This window comes from Asterias rubens, chromosome 3, assembly GCF_902459465.1.
Source record: "Asterias rubens chromosome 3, eAstRub1.3, whole genome shotgun sequence".
Classification (NCBI taxonomy): Eukaryota; Metazoa; Echinodermata; class Asteroidea; order Forcipulatida; family Asteriidae; genus Asterias; species Asterias rubens.
Genome location: NC_047064.1, coordinates 3,419,781 through 3,437,121, shown reverse-complemented (window position 1 = coordinate 3,437,121; position 17,341 = coordinate 3,419,781). Strand labels below are relative to the sequence as shown.

The window sequence follows — 17,341 nt, the reverse complement described above, 5'->3', positions numbered from 1 at the left end:
TGAGAAACGGCTCCCTCTGAAGTGACGTTTTCGAGAAAATTTTCCATGAATTTATATTGCGAGACCTCATATTTAGAATTTTGAGGTCTCGAAATCAAGCATCTGAAAGCGCACAACTTCGTGTGATAATGGTGTTTCTTCTTTAATTTTTATCTCGCAACTTCGACGACCGATTGAGCTCAAATTTTCACAGGATTTTAATGCATATGTTGAGATACACAACGTGAGAAGACTGGTCTTTGACAATTACCAATAGGGTCCAGGGTCTTTAACCAAAATTAATTGTGTTTTAAGAGGCTTGGAGGTATCGCTGTTGCTGTTGCTGTTGTTGGGAGGTACAACGATACTGAATAAATCTTCGACTTTTTGGGTTCATCCGAAATGTCGATTTAGATATATATTGTCTAAATTAGTGAGTAATTTGCTACGTATTTCAAGTAGTAGACCGATAGGATGATAAAATACCCGTTCTGTGTTTCATGGTAAAAGACTTCCAGTGTCTCCTGCTTCCAAGCTATCTGTTTATAATCAGAATATTATGTTCTCAACACGGGTCTGCTCGATTAAGCTTTTCTTTATGATCGTCGCTGGTTCATTGCACACCGTTAATAATGTCCATGCATCCATAACTTATTTCGCCAATCGTCAGACTTCCTAGTACATTTCTTTCATCCACATCCAACCCTAGTATTGACATTTCAAAAGCCAATTCCCATCTCCAAAATTAAAATCAATAAAATGTCATCCTTATCCTTCACAAAATCCTCCAGAGCGACTTCCACTTTCCTTGAATGTCAGGCTGATTCTTTTCCTATATGGGTTTTTAAAAGTCCATCGACTCATTTGCCTTCACACACTTTTTCATTTCTAGTAATTTGTTTCTCCTTCCTTTCAAATATTTTTTACTGTTTGAGTTCATTCGGTAATTTGTCATTGACTATTTCGCAACTACTAATAAACTTAAAACCGGTACTCATTTGCCTTCAAACACTTTTTTTTATAATGTTTTTAATTGCCTTTTCTTTTCAATATTTGTATAGGTGGATATGAATTCATCCGTTAACCTTTTATTGACCATTTCGTAATGACAATAGCTGCACTAAAAACGGGTACTCATTTGCATACAAACACTTCATTTTTTGTACTTGGTCTTTTGTTGACAGTATTTTTATCTGTATGAATTCATCCGGTAATTTTTTATTGACCATTTCGCTATTCACTTAAAACCGGTACTCGTTTGCCCTCAAACACTTCTTAATTTCTTTTAATTTGCCTTTTGTTTTCAATATTTGTAAATAGGTATGAATTCATCCGGTATATTTTGATTGCCCATTAAACAATAACAATAATATGCACTCAAAACCAGTATTCATTGAAACACATTTTTATTTCATGTAATTTGCCTTTTCATTTACCGTTTTTTTTATCTGTATGAATTCAACGGGTGTTTTTGATTGACCAGTTCCTCTTCTTTTTAAATAATTTTTATAGTATAAGTTCATTCGGTAATTTTCCATTGACCATTTCGCGATAGTACGAATGAAATAGGTACTCATTTCACTTCAATTAATTTCTTGTTAAAATTTGTAAACAAAAAAGAAGCAAATTTTGCTTCTATTTTGTGTACACATTTTGTTAAGGTATGAATTCATCCGGTAGTTTTTGATTGACCATTTTCACAAAAACTATGAATGAACTAAAACATATTATGTATACATGCATTGGTCAGGGATATCCAACGATGCGGTCGAGTGGATGTTGGCAATCACATAAGGACAGATTTAGATTTGGGTTTAGATTTGAAGTGCCTTGAAGAATACGGAATAGTAGTTTCAATATTTGAAGAGGGGACCATGGTAAGGGGGAGATCGAATGGGGAATGGGAGGTGCTTGGCCTCCACGGTGCGGGCAGTTGGCTAAACCGGACTTCCGGATGATATTTGGTTCTGTTTTCTCAGTTCTTGGCTCTAATTGAGCTTACATGTCACCGAGAGGTGGTTGGGTTTATGAGAAGTGTTGAAGCCGTGTCCAGAAGCGGCTGCGGAGAATACGGCTATGGCTAATGGTGGTAGCGACAACGTTGGAGAATAGGACTTGTGTTCCGGTTGTAGCCACTACTGAAGCCACTATTACATTCTTCTTTTTCTTCATTCTTCTTCTTTACACGGGGTGAACCCCTTCTCTTAGCGACAAGTGTGTAGGCGCATCCCCTACTGGGATTTTTGGTACATTTTTGTAACAACACACGGGGCCTACAGTTTTACGTCCCACACAATAATCACAGGCCTGAAATATTGCATTGCGGCGAGTGCCGTTAAGCAATTTGTTCGTATCCCACAATGGGTATTACTCTAATTCATTCAATACACAAGAATCTTGGTTTCCATAGCGTGCATTAATTAAAAAATTGTTTGTGTCATTGTAACGAAATATAACTTAATTATACTTGAGGGAAAATGTTGCAGTGTATTTGAAAGACCGCTAGAAAAGAAATACAACTACAGATCATCTCGCACCAATAAAATCCCAAATGAATAAAGTGTTGCGTAAAGTCGACCATTCAATTTAAACTGTTGATGAAAACTGACAGGTCACCGCATTACCGTTGGATCTAAACCTTCACACGAAAAATAGCTCCGTAATTAAACAATCTAAAAATGTGTTACCAACACGATCCCTGCGTACCCAAGCTCCCTCTCTCTTCAATGACCAAAGGACCAGTATATTAGCTACTAATGAATTGACAATAACCAATCGATGGGGTTGCTGCAGGGAAAAACTCGCTCTTGGCGTCAAATAGGATGGAGATAAGGGGGGGGTAGTAGCGTTATCACCGGAAGAAGGAAAAACTACGTCATCATACGGCCTGCCTGAGCGTGGGACTCGTTCTTTGGCTAAAGAACCCCCTACGTCATCGTGTAGTGAAGAAATGCCTTAATCGCGCCCACCAAAAACAATAGTTATTTGTGGACGCCATCAGATTACTTGGTCTTTTTAATTGAGGTGCATTGCGGTTTTCGGATCTATGACAGGAAAGGAGTACTGTATTCAGTGCAGGACCACTGCTAATGTGTCGTAGTTTTGCACCCTGTATGACGTGAATACAACCTGACATAATTTTTTGACGACAAAAACGCACAACCGTAAGAAGCATCTGCAAAGTGTAGCTTTGTTCTCATCAGTACAGGCCGCCTCTTCCGGTGGTATTAACATACAGGTAAGCTGTGCATTACAGTTAAACAAATAGATTAATTTTGTCTTTAAACAAATCTCTCTAGTAATAGCTCCTTAAAGAAAATAGTTTCGAAGAATGCATTATAGCGAGTTTGAATTGCGACATAATGAACTGAGTTGTATGACGACATAAACGCGGGAACGAGAGTGTAAACCGTACGGTTATAAAGCTGGTGCAGCCACTGCGACTAAACAGTGTACTATTGCCATTTGAATTGGAACCAGTTGAAGCTGTCTGTGTGTGCAACGCTGCATAGGAACCAAAAAGGTAAGACAATTTTCACATCGAAAAATATCGCTTCGCATATTTTCATTTCATGGAAAATTATATATTTTGTTTTAGTCATCTACAAGCACAAGAAAATTGCAGTCTATTAGTTTTTATTGATTTTCAATACTTGTGTAAGGTATGCCTTCTGTAAACGTGGTACAGTGAGCAAGTGTTTCCGAAAGATTTCGTTGGGATGGATGATAAGTTGTTGGAAAACTGTTGAGTCCTTGTTACTTGGATATGCTTCAAACCTATATTTGCGATGCATTCCTTTGATGAATGAATATTTAGGCATTTCCCTTCAAACATCGCTTAAAGCATTAGCTTAGTAATTTTTTTCCGACTTAAATACAAAAAAACAAATACTAACCACAATCATCCGTTAGTAATAGTTGAGAGTGTTAGCTTCTGAGTGTTTTTCATTAGGCATTTTAACGAATCGATTTCGTTACGTAGGCCTTTATGCCAAGTTGTTGGTTATTTGTATTACTTGTATTCAACGAGGATATATGTGTTTTGTTTAATTGTTTGTTTTTTTGTTTGTTTGTTTGTTTGTTTGTTTGTTTGTTTGTTTGTTTGTTTGTTTGTTTGTTTGTTTGTTTGTTTGTTTGTTTGTTTGTTTGTTTGTTTGTTTGTTTGTTTGTTTGTTTGTTTGTTTGTTTGTTTGTTTGTTTGTTTGTTTGTTTGTTTGTTTGTTTGTTTGTTTGTTTGTTTGTTTGTTTGTTTGTTTGTTTGTTTGTTTGTTTTCATTTTTGCCTTTTTTTTCTCTTTGTATTTTCAAGTTTTGTTTTCTTCTATTTTGTGAAAAATATGGGCAATGCGATGACATGAGTAGGAGTAATTACAGGATCGTCAAATGCATATATAGAATATAGAGTATTCCTTTTCACTCTACGATTTGTATTGAATGATCGATAACTAACTGGGACTCATTAAATGTGATGTTAAGACAAAGCGACAACCACTGTAAACGATTACTGTCACGTTCAATGGTGCGGTTCGAAGCCATTACTCACCAAGAACAACAATGTCCGAAAAACGTTAATTAATAAAGTGACCCGGCTAAAGTTTACAGATAAAGCGAGTATTAGTTTCAAAAATTTATTTAAGAGCGATCTTAATGAATGCTTGATTGAGCCTTAGAACGTCACGCTTAGTTTTAGTTTATTTTTACCGTACTAGTTTGATACAATTTTTTTTTTTTTTTTTTTTCTTCTTTTTTTCTTTTTTTTTACATTAAGAAAACAAATTTCAGAAAATATTTGTGCTTTTTGTTTAGCGATTTGGGAAATTGACACGTTAAAAAATGGGATCAAAGTGTTAACAATTAATCCGGAATCTGCGATTAAAAACAAAAGACTTTAAATTACTGCTCAACTTCACGTGAATTCATTTGGCCTACTAAAACATAACCACTATTTATTTTCTGGGTTAAGTCTGCTACTTCTTAAAAAATTGTTGCAAAATAAAGTGTGCCCCAAAGGGAACAATGGTGGAGAATAATTGATTGGCCTCGGCACAGCCTCAAATTAAATGGGAACTTTAGGGAGACACTCTGGTGTCGGCTACATGCACACAGCAATATCCAAGTATGTGTTTCATATTGTTTTCAGCCAGAAACCGTGTATTCGTAGACAGAAACACAAAATGAAGACAGCATTTACAAATCCACTTATCAACATTGCCGCAAAGTGGAATTGCATGTCTGGGAATACAAATCGCACTGGTACAACGGCACTTTTTTTGCTAGTCATATGATACCGAATGGATACCGTAACTATAATAGCAAATGTTTCTACATCTTCTTCTTCGTCTTTTTTTTTTTTTTAAGATGCTATGTCAGATTTTTGGCCCCAAATATAAAAAAATAGATTTTTTTGAGTGAATGGTATTTTAAAGAGTATCACACGCTCTAACGAAAACAAGTTTAACTTTTCCTTTTAATGGTCAGGAACCATGACAAAAATTTAAAACGTTTCTTATAAAACACATAAGAATTGGTCACGTGATATATTGTCGGGATCCCGACAAAAACTAATTTTGAGCACTTTATTAAACTGCTACTAATAAATTGGCTTTTTCGAGCAATGGCTCAAATGAAAGGTTGTAACTTCCTTGACCCCCCATCAAAATACCTTTTGATTTAAATTGAATTTTAAATCAAAATGTTTGGGTCAAATCGGCCAAAAATCTGACATAGCATCTTTAACCTACACCGAAGTGTGATAAGCACTACTTTTCCGAGTTATGTGGAAGAAAAACAACAAGAATTCATTTAAAAAGTGGTCCTAATAATGTATGTTTCCTTTCTCACAAAATGGGGTTTCTCCGGTCAAAGAACTCTTGTTTTTATCAAATCGAAACTAACTAATCAAAGAACATAGTAAAACTATTTTTGTTTTACCCCAACAAAGGAAATGTTATCAACATTCTAACCTTGTAAGGTGCAAACATATGAAAACTTAGCTTCTAGCTAGAAGGTAAATTAATCAAAACTCACCTTTTTGTAAAGATAAGAACCAAGATTCATTGTAATTTTACAGTAATTCAAATAACTTTTTTTTAATAGGGAGGCGCTTATAGGTATTTAATTTCTGAGTTGTGTCCACCACCTTTTCTTCTAAGTGTTTACTCAAAAATAAATGAATAGTAGTTTTTGTTAAAGCAATCGCACAACATCGGTAAATAGTATTGCCCAAAGGCCCACACTTCGTGTATCACAACTTATATGTAAAACAACAAACCTGTGAAAATTGAGGCTCAATCGGTCATCAGAGTCGGAAAAAATTAACGGAAAAACCCACCCTTGTTTTCGCACGTTTCGCCGTGTCATGACATGGGTTTTCTCAAAAAGAAAAGCATTTCATGGAATAATATTTCAAGGGAAGTCTTTCACCATTACCTTCTGTAAACCCTGTAAGTTATTTGTAAATCTGTGAACTTTTAATTTTTGTTATGTTCAGAAAGTGTATAATTGCTTTAAAGCCAATTATCACAATGCTATTTCGAACAAAACGGCCAATCTCAATCTTACACTGAGTTACTTTATTTTTAACTTTATGCGATTTTAAGTGGCACTTGTGTGTGGGTGATGTTTTGTCCGTTCTTTTTCTCTAAACTTTTCCAATTTCTAAAATGTCTAATAAGTCACACAGGCATTCTTAAGGAGATTCGACGTGAGCAATATGGGGTAAAAAGGGCGGTTTCCCGTCCAGGATACCGGAACCAGACGACAGTTTCCTTGGCTGAAGGATACTGTTTCTAATTAGAACACAGTAATTATGTTCGGTTGATAAAACATGCTGGCCAACTCGCATAACATGAGGCTTTATAAAGAACAAGTAATTACTATCGCTGTTTCATATGGCGTGCCTGTATGCTTAGTTTTTGAAAGGGCACCAAGGCATGTTCTCCTTGATTAAGGGGCACACTATTAGCACTTTAAGGGCACTCAATGCAATCGCCTTCGTTGCCACAGTGACGAATCAGGCCTGGGAAAGTAGAAACCCATCAAGGGAATTATAGTCTTAGATAGCGCATCACGTATATCTACCAATAATGTACGCAAGGCACTTAAACAGACAGAAACATTCTGAGACAAGTTGTGGAATTTTTTTAATAAGAGAAAAAAACATTATGTAGCACCTTTATACGAGGTGCTGCGGCGCATGCAACAGCCCGGCTGCCAGACACAAAAGGGCAAACCCACTTCTCTTAGCGATGGTAACTCGTTTTTTTTACGTGCATTACACAAAGCACGGCACCTATGGCTTTATGTTCCATCCGAAGGACGAAGCATTATGGTAAGGACATGAGTGTCACAACCGGGACTCGAACCCACACTCTGCTATTTAATCACAAACTCCAGAGCTTGAGTCCGGTGCTCTTAACTGCTCGGGCCAGGACACGCAAATGTTGCCCACTTTACAAATCGATGACCCTTTTACAAAAGTGAACATCAACGCCTTTAATGTTGACCAGCGCTCTTTGTAATTAGTGCACGAGCATTTATATTTATGGGCACAGTCCATTTTGTACGCCACACCGTGTCTCGAACACGGTTTAACATAGCAAGCAATTCATGAAGGATTCATAACTCATGCAAAGTACACTCTGGTGAAACGTGTGTTGTATAATATGAACGGATTCTGCAGCATTGACACACTGTCGGCAATTAACTGCAATTTATGTAACAACAGAAACAAAAATCAATTTTGCGAACTTACTGAAAACTAAAAGTGCAGTCACGAAAAGCTTCAATTAAACCCGGTGAATGCTTCGGGCGAAGGGAATTTTTATTGCGTGATAATTGGGGGAAAAACAGTGCTTACGGATTAGTGGCTTCGCATTCAAAGGAATTATGAACCGGGCTTTTAGGCCCGGTCACACAGGCCCCGATAACGAGAACGAAAACGAGAACGATAAAAATGCACGCTCGCGATCGGTGCAGAATACGCCCACGCTCATTCAACCAATCGAGGGCGTGCATTTTTATCGTTATCGTTTTCGTTCTCGTTATCGGGGCCTGTGTGACCGGGCCTAGCCTTTTACCATGAAGTATGCTTAAATGGTAGACAGAAATTGAGCAATATTATCTGCTAAAATTAAGCAGCTCTATGAAATTGGGCCTATGGTGGCATGACGCGTACGCATTTGTTGCGTGTCTGACTAGCGTACAACTCTTTGACGTTTTGCCAACTGTAGCAGCAAAAATTTGCTAAGGTGCAAGCGTGTTTCACAGGTTAGCAGAAAAATTGGGCGACCACATTGCGCATTTACCATTGATTTGCACTGTGACGTCATTTATTTTCGTGCAGTAAGCACCGGAAGGTTAGCATGCCTTTTTGTGTGCTTACGGTTAGCAGGGCTATGAAATGAAAATCGCACAGTAAGCACAAAATCGGCTGCTAAGCAGCGCTATGAAATTGGGCCAGAAGTGTTTGTGCACATACGTAAATATGATTAGCATATTTCATAGGAAGGGCTAATAACTGTTGACTGGTAAAACAATGTATAATTGGTAACACTATGAGGATAAAAAACGAACAGGTTCAAAAACAATGTTATACTTTGTGCCTTTAAAGTCCGGATCAATTGTCCTTGGCGAAGTATTAGGAGCTAGCCCATGGTATTATCACTACACGCAGCTGACACAAAGGCGCGGATGCACTTACAATTTAAACAGAGAATCAAATCAACACTGTGCTAAGTATTTTGCCAACTCAAACGAGAACAATTTAAGCCTGTAACCGTTGATTATATCAATATTGCTTGTAACCGAGACTACACTGGTGCTTAGGCATTCAGTCATCACGGAGTCAACCGTAAAAATCAGCGTCAATTTACTGTCAATGAACGTCAACATGTTCCATCCTTCCCCACCAAAATCGAGAGAGGAAACTGCGTCATCTGATGGGCTAATTTCCACGAGAGATGTACGACTCGTCGTGTAACTGTAGCTCGTGTACTATAGGGGGTGCCGACCCTTCACGAAAATCCTAACAGCATTCCCAAAATAAACGTTGACTCTAAACCCCGACAGTGCAATAGAAGATCCACAACCGGTGTTTCTTACCAATTAAAACTGCTCCCATCCATTTGAATGTTTTAGAACCTTTAAGAGAGTAACATGATTAAGCCCAAGCCTTCACGGGGGATTTAGGCCGGCCATTTTTTTTCTCACTACGGTTGCACTATATGAAAAGGATCACGCGAACCCACAGTGCAAATTTGTATCACGTTATGGCTGAGTGTAGCATTACACTGTCCCCTTCTTTAACTACACCATTCGTGTACTCATACAGCAATTTAAATAAGGATAAGATTACTGTCCAGGTAGAAAGAAAAAAAAATTATTAAGTGAATTGCGTCAAATGCAAGAGATTTGACCGTGTTTAACCCTACCTATCGTCATATGAAAAACAATAACAGTAACTTCACTCAATTTCCTACAGAAATTGGTGCTAGGTTTACGTTCACAAGAAACTGTGCCAGCGTGATGTAACTTTGTTTCGCTCTCCTAGCAGTCAAAGCATGGATTCATTCACTGCTGGACCGCCACTAGGTCTGCTGCCTCTACTCTTTTAATTAAGCAATTCAACAACAAATTTCCGTTTCTCTGACTTGCAGCGAAATTGGTTGAGGGACTCTCTTGCTCTGGTGTTGGGTTTGTCATTTCAACTTAAAGTTGTTCCGTCCTGTGGAGACGAGTTGAGTACACTGTTCCAAAGTAGATACATCTGGGGGAAAGCACAAGTTTTTTCAAATTATCATGGTTTTGTTTTACCAGTCCTCGTCAGTTTCTTTGTTCAGTTGATTTTCAAATCAAGATTGGTAACCAAAAGCATCTTTAGAACATGTGAGTCTTGCGCGTATAATTGGAACATTCACGGGTACCACTTTTAGCCCCCGTCTAGTCTTGGTGCAAGACGTTTCTCGTTTTCCTTTCTCGCGTGGCGGTGAGTGGGCAAAGTCAGGTGAGTGTATACAGGCGATACGGGCGCTGTTGGTGAGTTTGGGTTGGCCGCGCTGTGCGTAAAAGGAACACGAGAAACGTCTTGCACCAAGACTAGCCCCCATCACGTACACATTGCTTTTAAGGCACTGGACACTATTTGTTATTACTAAAATATAACATAACAACTCTCTTGGTAACGAGCAATGATATTATAAAACATTGTGGGAAGCGGCTATTATGTAGTTTTTGAGAAAGAGCTCACTCAAATACCTAAAGACTTCAGCTGAAGCCTTTTATTATGCATCTGAAAACACACAAAGTAATGCAACAAGGGTATTTTTTTATAATTCTCTTGGAAATTCGATGACCAATTGAGTCCAATGTTCACAGATTTTTATTTTATGTATATGTTGAGAAAGACCAAGTGAGAATACTTGTCTTTGACAATTACCAAACGTGTCAAGTGCCTTTAATGCGGAAATGAAAACAAAACCGAGCACTTTCAACGGTCCAACATTCGAATATTAGCGTTATATGTACAATTTTCCATCAAAAAATCGTTTGTTGTGATTGTCTATAAAACAAATTTGTCATCAGCTCCATTAACTGTTTTAAAGGATATTCGGCAATTAAAGGCACTGGACACTTATGGTAGTTTCTCAAAGTAAGTGCCATGGAAACTTACTTAAAAAATGAGCAATGGAGAGCTGTTGATAGTATAAAACATTGTGAGAAACGACTCCCCCTAAATCAATGTAGCTTAAAGAAAGAGGTATTTTTTCACTCAAATTATTAACACAATGGTGTTTTTTCCCTTCATGATTTTCTTGCAACTTCGATTACCAATTGAGTCCAAATTTTCACAGATTTGTTATTTTATGCATAATGATGGGATACACCAAGTGCGAATACTGTTCTTTGACAATTACCAAAGGTGTCCAGCCGGCGATTTCACCAAACTCTTCCTAACTTAGGATTAACCTTTAGGACTTGGCACGAGTTAAGTTATGTATCCGTAAACGTTGGGACGCATTAAACCCATCCTAAGTAAGGACGAGTTACTCGTCCTAAACTCGAGATAAGTTTAATCCTAGCGTTTCGTGAATTCAGCTGCAGTGCCTTTAAGTAACTCCCTTGCTCTTGTGCATGTACAATATTTATCCGCGTTGGTGTTAAGCTCTATTACTGGAAACTGTTGAAGCTATTAACGGGACTAAAAACCAGGCTCTTAGCTTGGTCGACGCAATGGGACTTCGTCTAAATACCACTTTCGACGAGCTGCCGGAAACTGGGCCCAACGAGACGGGCGTTAGAAAACATTCCTTAATTGACAAGCTCGGTCTCATGATGTTTTCTTGAACGGAGTGACATGTCTCTGGTAGGAGATTGTTGATTACAAAAGTTTTATTTGTATGCTCCAGTTGAACCGCGAAAACAGCCTGGGTCTAGCTGTGGTCAGGGGCAGATTTCACAAAGAGATGATCCTTTACTGCAAATCAATCGTAGTTGCCAAGTAAAGTGTGATGTCACAATGCAAATCACTAAGGTGATACTGACAATTTGTCTTGCGATGAATTTGATTGCTTTGTGAAATAGGCCCCTGTTATTTAATGTTGCATCATTACAGTCAAACATTGTTAAATTAATGAGAAATGTTACCACCACAGCTAATTAATTTCTGCCAAACCGCGACAGTAACGTTTTGCGCGCCCTTTTTTCTAACCAAACAACATGGACTTACCTAACTCGTGCGAAAACATGTTCAAGTGACAGTTATAATGAAGACATTGTCCCTCTGGTGTTGCTGCAGTGCTATAGGATTAACTTGACTTACGGAAATGATATTCCTCAGTGGATGTCGAAGGTTGTTTGTCCCGGATGGTAGTATAGTTGCCGAACATGGAGGTGCAAGCTTGTTTTCTATTTGCTAAACTTACATGGCTTTTAGTATGTTCACCCTACATGTAGGTCACTTTGGCTAACAAATCCTCTGCGCCCCTTTATTTTTGCCACTCAGGAACCTTCCCCTAATGAACTTTTGTTCGACATTTAAAGGAAGGATACTGACAGCTGACAAAATAGTCGCAGAAAGTGTTCTTGGTGATTATAAGACTTTCAGACAAAGTTTTTTTATTTGCTTCGAATGTCACTTTGTTTCAGAGGGAAATGTTTTACACCAAAACAAATTGGTTCATAGAAAGTATGAATATCATAACCAGTTACCTTTCATACTAAAATTAAACGACAATGTTTCTTATCCTAACCCCAATCACGTTTAAATTAACCACAAATCTAGGATGAATGTGAATAAAAACTCATTCTAAAGTTAAGACTTGTGGACAAGTCGTTAAATCGGCCCCATGCGCTGAGATAGTGCTCCCCCGACAACACTGCTCTCGCGCGAACTCACTGCTCTCGCGCGAACTGATGGCTCCCCGATTTCGACTCTATCTAAAGTTAGGCCTACATACATAAGGGTTGGGTCTACATTTAGGTTTGGGCTACGGTTCGGGTACATTAACACACGGGCAACAATTAGGAGGTATGTTGAACAACTCATTTGAGTTTCGAATTTACTTCACTTTCTGGTAAAGAACTAAGTCAGAATGGTCTAATGTGTTTTATGAATTTGACCGGTAGCCAAACAACTGCAAATTTCATGACGAGAGTATGATGACGTAATCATTGCGGGGGTCGTTACATTAAAAACTAAAAACAAAACGTGGTTTTCAACACGCCATTATTCAATCAACTATCTAACAGCAAAATGAGAGTAAATGTAATTCACTTTCACTTTTTTTAATGTCATTTAAAGATGGGCCTCCCTGCTCATTATTTCTTGATAGAAATGTGTACAAATAAAAACGGACTGTGATTTTTGTGTTGATATTTGTTGTTATTATTATAATTGGTAGATGTTCTGTAATTCAACTTCATTATTGTAATGTCATCTAAAGGCAGGCCTTCTTTCACATTGTTTCTTAATGGAGATGAACACAAATTAAATATGGACTGTGTTTTTTGTTTTTTCCTGTATCTTTATTGCCAATCCACTTCATCCGAACCTGACATCTTTGCATAGCACTCTCTCTTCCTTTAAAGTTTAAATGAACACAGCGTAAAACAAGCACTGTGTACCCATCCTGTAATTACCACCGGATTACTGGCGGGCACCATGCTTGTTTGCGTGAACCCCTTGTTCCAAACCCACCGTTCGTTATCCTTGAGCTTCTGAACAACTTGACACAGTTTTTTTTCATCTCCCCTCTCCATCCCTTCAAGTCATCTTCGATGCATAAGAGCGAGACACTCGAGTGGCTCTATATACAGTAGTGGTTAAAAGAAAACGCCTGTAGTTCGCTCAGGCAATCAAGTGCGTGCCTGTGGGTAAGGTTGGATCGGAAGTAGTAAACCAAGCCAACAACGCGACACGCTATACGGGCCCTGTCTGCAACGAGCCGTGCTAGACCCTAGCAACAGAAGCCAATACTTAGTGACTTTTTTTTTGTTCGAGCGCGTCTTGCTTGGCAAGTTTTAAAGGCACTGCAGCCGATTTCACGAAACGCTAGGATTAGTCCTATCGCGAGTGAGGACGAGTAACTCGTCCTAACTTAATAGGATGGGTTCAATGCGTCCCTATATCTGTGGTTATGGAACTTAACTCTATACAGTCGTAAGATTAATCTTAAGTTAGGAAGAGTTTGGTGAAATCGACGTCTGGACACCTTTTGGTAATTGTCAAAGACCAGTTTTCTCGCTTTGTGAATCCGAACATATGCACAAAATAACACATCTGTGTAAAATGTTACTCATTTTGGTCATCGACGTTGCGAGACTAATGAAAGAAAATACACTTTTGTAGAAATTTTGTGTGTGTGCTTTCAGATGCTTAGGCCTGAGGTCTTTTAATATTTCAGTGAGAAATTGCCTCTTTCTCAAAAACTACGTTACTTCAGAGGGAGCCGTTTCTCACAATGTTTTATAATATCACCAGCTCGCCATTGCTCGTTATACCAAGTAAGTTTTTATGCTAACAATTTTTTTTTCTCGAGTAATCACCAATAGTGTCCAGTGCCTTTAACTCTTGTACCCTTCTTCGTTACATAGTCATTAGCTACTTCTTCGTTGTAATAGACGGAGAAGGCTGGCAAGAAGTCCGGTGATGATAGGGATTGGATCGTGCTATTACACGCAGTGTCTGCAAAGCGCCACTGGGCGAGTGGGTACGCAGGCTGAGCGGTCAAGAGGCTTGAATCACGTCTATACTTGCCTTAATAGCTAGAGCGACACCATGTCAATGGTAATACTCCCAACCGATTTCAAAAGGCTTGCGTAGCCAGAGGGTGAAGCTATTCCGCTATTAAAAATAGGACCGGGTCTATTTCATTTTTGAAATTTTTGACTGTTTACATTTTCATTTTTCAAGTTAAAGCCCACTTTGTTACCGATCGCTCTAAGAATCGAGTTCGTCAAAAAGATATCAAATTCAATTTCTAGGCCATTAAAACAAGAAAACAATTATTATATGAAGGTTTTCGATGAGAAATTAATTTTGAATTTGTTCATTATTCAATGACGTTAAATTGTTAAATAAAGCCAGTGTATCGAACACATTGGCAAAATTTTAGCTAATCTATTTTAAAGGGTCTGTATAACGTTTGGTAATTACTCTGAAAGTTTTTGGCAAAAAAACTACGTGGTAAGAAGTCAGCAGCTTTGGGTAGTATAATGCAATTTGAGAAACATTTCACTTCGAAGTACTATACGGTTATGGAAAGAAACATCACTTTTTATTCCCCTTAATTTGAATATAAGAAGCGTTACTGCGGTAACGCTTTACAGATTGTGAAATCCAATAAGGAATATTCTTCCTGCGTAGACATTATTCGCTCCGGAGTTTCGGCGACATCTCAAACATGAAATGCTCACAGGTTAAATAATTTTACTGTATACAAATACATTTAAATATGATTGAAACAATCGAAAGGTTAAAAAACAAACACAAGGTAAACATTGCCTTTAAGACGTCATAATGACAACCATGCTTCATTGATTCTTTATTATTTCGGTTTGCTTTTAGGTGACAACTTGTTTGAATTTTATAAACCGCGACGGACAGTTCTTTCCATACTCACATGACCAATGGTTCGCCGGAACTTACCACAACTTGTGTGAATGCCCAAAATAATAATTGTCGGCAACCACATCAAAACAAAAACGAAAATACACAAATCAATAGTTGGGTTTGGGGCAATTAAAATCAATGTAATTAACGTGCTGCTAATTAAATGCCGCTCGCAAAGTGAGTTGCATTCATATTTCATGATGGTCTATAGTCCACGTACAAAAGCATCTGTATTATTATTGGGTACATTATCATAATGGACTGGGGTTTAAGACTGTGTGTAAAAAAAAAAGTAATAAGTAATTTGATTATTGAAGACCTTTTTGAGTACTTGGGTCTGTGTCTTATTTTAAGTGCAATGAATGGTTTATTTAGACCACGTTTAAGTGGGTGGACTTTGGTGATACATAATTTCCATTGTGCTGTTGGTAGCAAGTAATGGTTAATAGTGAGACATTGTGTTCTATCAATGCGGTGGTTATTGGTTCGAATTCCACTGAGTTCAGTGGTGGTGTTTTTCTTATCGGACACGGAAAGCAATGGGTAGACAGTAGTTAATACACATTTGGAATGATATACCAGCATGACGGAGTTAGGGTCAGGGGTTACGGTTAAGGCTTGGGGGTAAGAGGCAGGTTATGGTTAAGGGAAGGATTAGAGCTAGGGTTTAGGCTAGGGTTAGAGCTAGGGTCAGGTTTAAGGTTTAAGGTGTGAGCTTTGGTCAGGGATGGTTGACGTTGGTGCATCGTTAAGGTTAGGGTTAGAGCTCAAGGTGGGGGTTGAGAATTGTTTCAGATTTTTTAACTATTTTTTTTTTGCAGATAGGCCTACCTCTCGATATAATTTTGGGTATAAAATTGCTGTTTATTGAAAGATAGATTCGGATCCATCCTTTTTTGTTTTCAACAAAAACACATAATCAAAACAATTTGTTTGAAAAAGGTGAACATTGTCCTAGAAAAACAACAACTATATAAAAACGAAAACAACTACAACAATGAAAGGCGATTATTTTTTTCTATGAGAATTGTTTTCACGTTTCTGTGGGGCTCATTTTATCTTGATTGCTAAATCAGATAAAGCAACGGTAAACTGCATATCATCAAATGTTGGCTGTCCCGAATTTCAATTTAAGGTTTGGTCAGTGAGCTTTCACCAATTACCATGGAATTTACTTGTTTTGTTTTCTTAATACTGTATAATGAACTCGCAAATCTGTGGATTATTTATGTGTAGACATATACATTGTGTGTAATATCCACACACCTTCATGGACATGAGCACCACTCAAGCCCAGGCCATCTGCCTCTGTGAGTTGAAGTAAATTATAAAAACTGTCTACTCTTCGTCAAATCAGCCGATCATATCTATAACTACTACAAAGGATGGCCTGAGCCCCTCACTGGTCAAACCCAATTAAACCTGTCTCACACTCTAGACTATAGGAAACTTTGTGTGATCATTTATTGGCAATATATATTTATTAATATTTTGCTTTGAGTTGAGCCCATCATATAAGAATCGATATCAAGTCTCAAATTTTGGACAAGCGCGGCGCGGGGGAGGATTTTTCTCAGAACATAAAGAAGTACCAATCATGGTAGATTTTGGTTTTGTTTATGACAGTCGAAATGATTGAAAGAGTTTGTTGCATCCGTGTGCAAACTCGCCAACCACAATGTCTAAACAAACATAACTTATTACCGCTGAGTAGATGCATCTACTTCTACGAGACAGACCGTCATGCCGTCATTAGTTTGTTCCGGTCATTTTCATCAACATAGTTTAACCTCATTTTTAAGGTTCAAGGGTCATGTTTCATTTAGTTATTATCACAATCGATCAGAAGCAATATTCACAAAAGGTAGGCCTACAATTGTATATAGACAAAGTTCAAATGTAAAAAGGTGAAAGTGTTTAAATTGATGAGAGTGTGGCACAATAAAGTTCAGATTTGTAAAACAAACATCAATGCGCAGCTTAAACTTCAGAAAGAATGCACAATTAAGCAGGCGGTTACTCGAGGCTACTCTAAAGTTGTTGTGATTTTTAACGTATTCCAGGGTTACGCGGGGTTCAACCACCAGTTACCGCTTGTTTAATTCACTTAAAATATTCATGTTTTCCCGCTCAGACGTCTGCCAAAAAAGTGTAATAGCATGTACCTTTTCCTCACTCTGTAATTCCTCCACATTCTTGTTTTTATTCTTTGGAGAAGTGGGGTACTTGGCCTACTCCTGAACCTGCCACTGGC

The 17,341-nt window shown here is 38.0% G+C and overlaps 1 protein-coding gene across 2 annotated transcripts in view; it reads left to right on the top strand.

Annotated features, from left to right (window-relative positions):
• Nucleotides 1-2,959: 2,959 nt before the first annotated feature.
• LOC117288572 overlaps nt 2,960-17,341 on the top strand; it is a 35,773-nt gene continuing 21,391 nt past the window's right edge. Inside the window, exon 1 of one of the 2 annotated variants that reach the window (XM_033769478.1) lies at nt 2,960-3,217. The gene's annotated coding sequence lies outside the window, so the exon portion shown is untranslated. The other variant, XM_033769477.1, reaches the window with a different exon arrangement.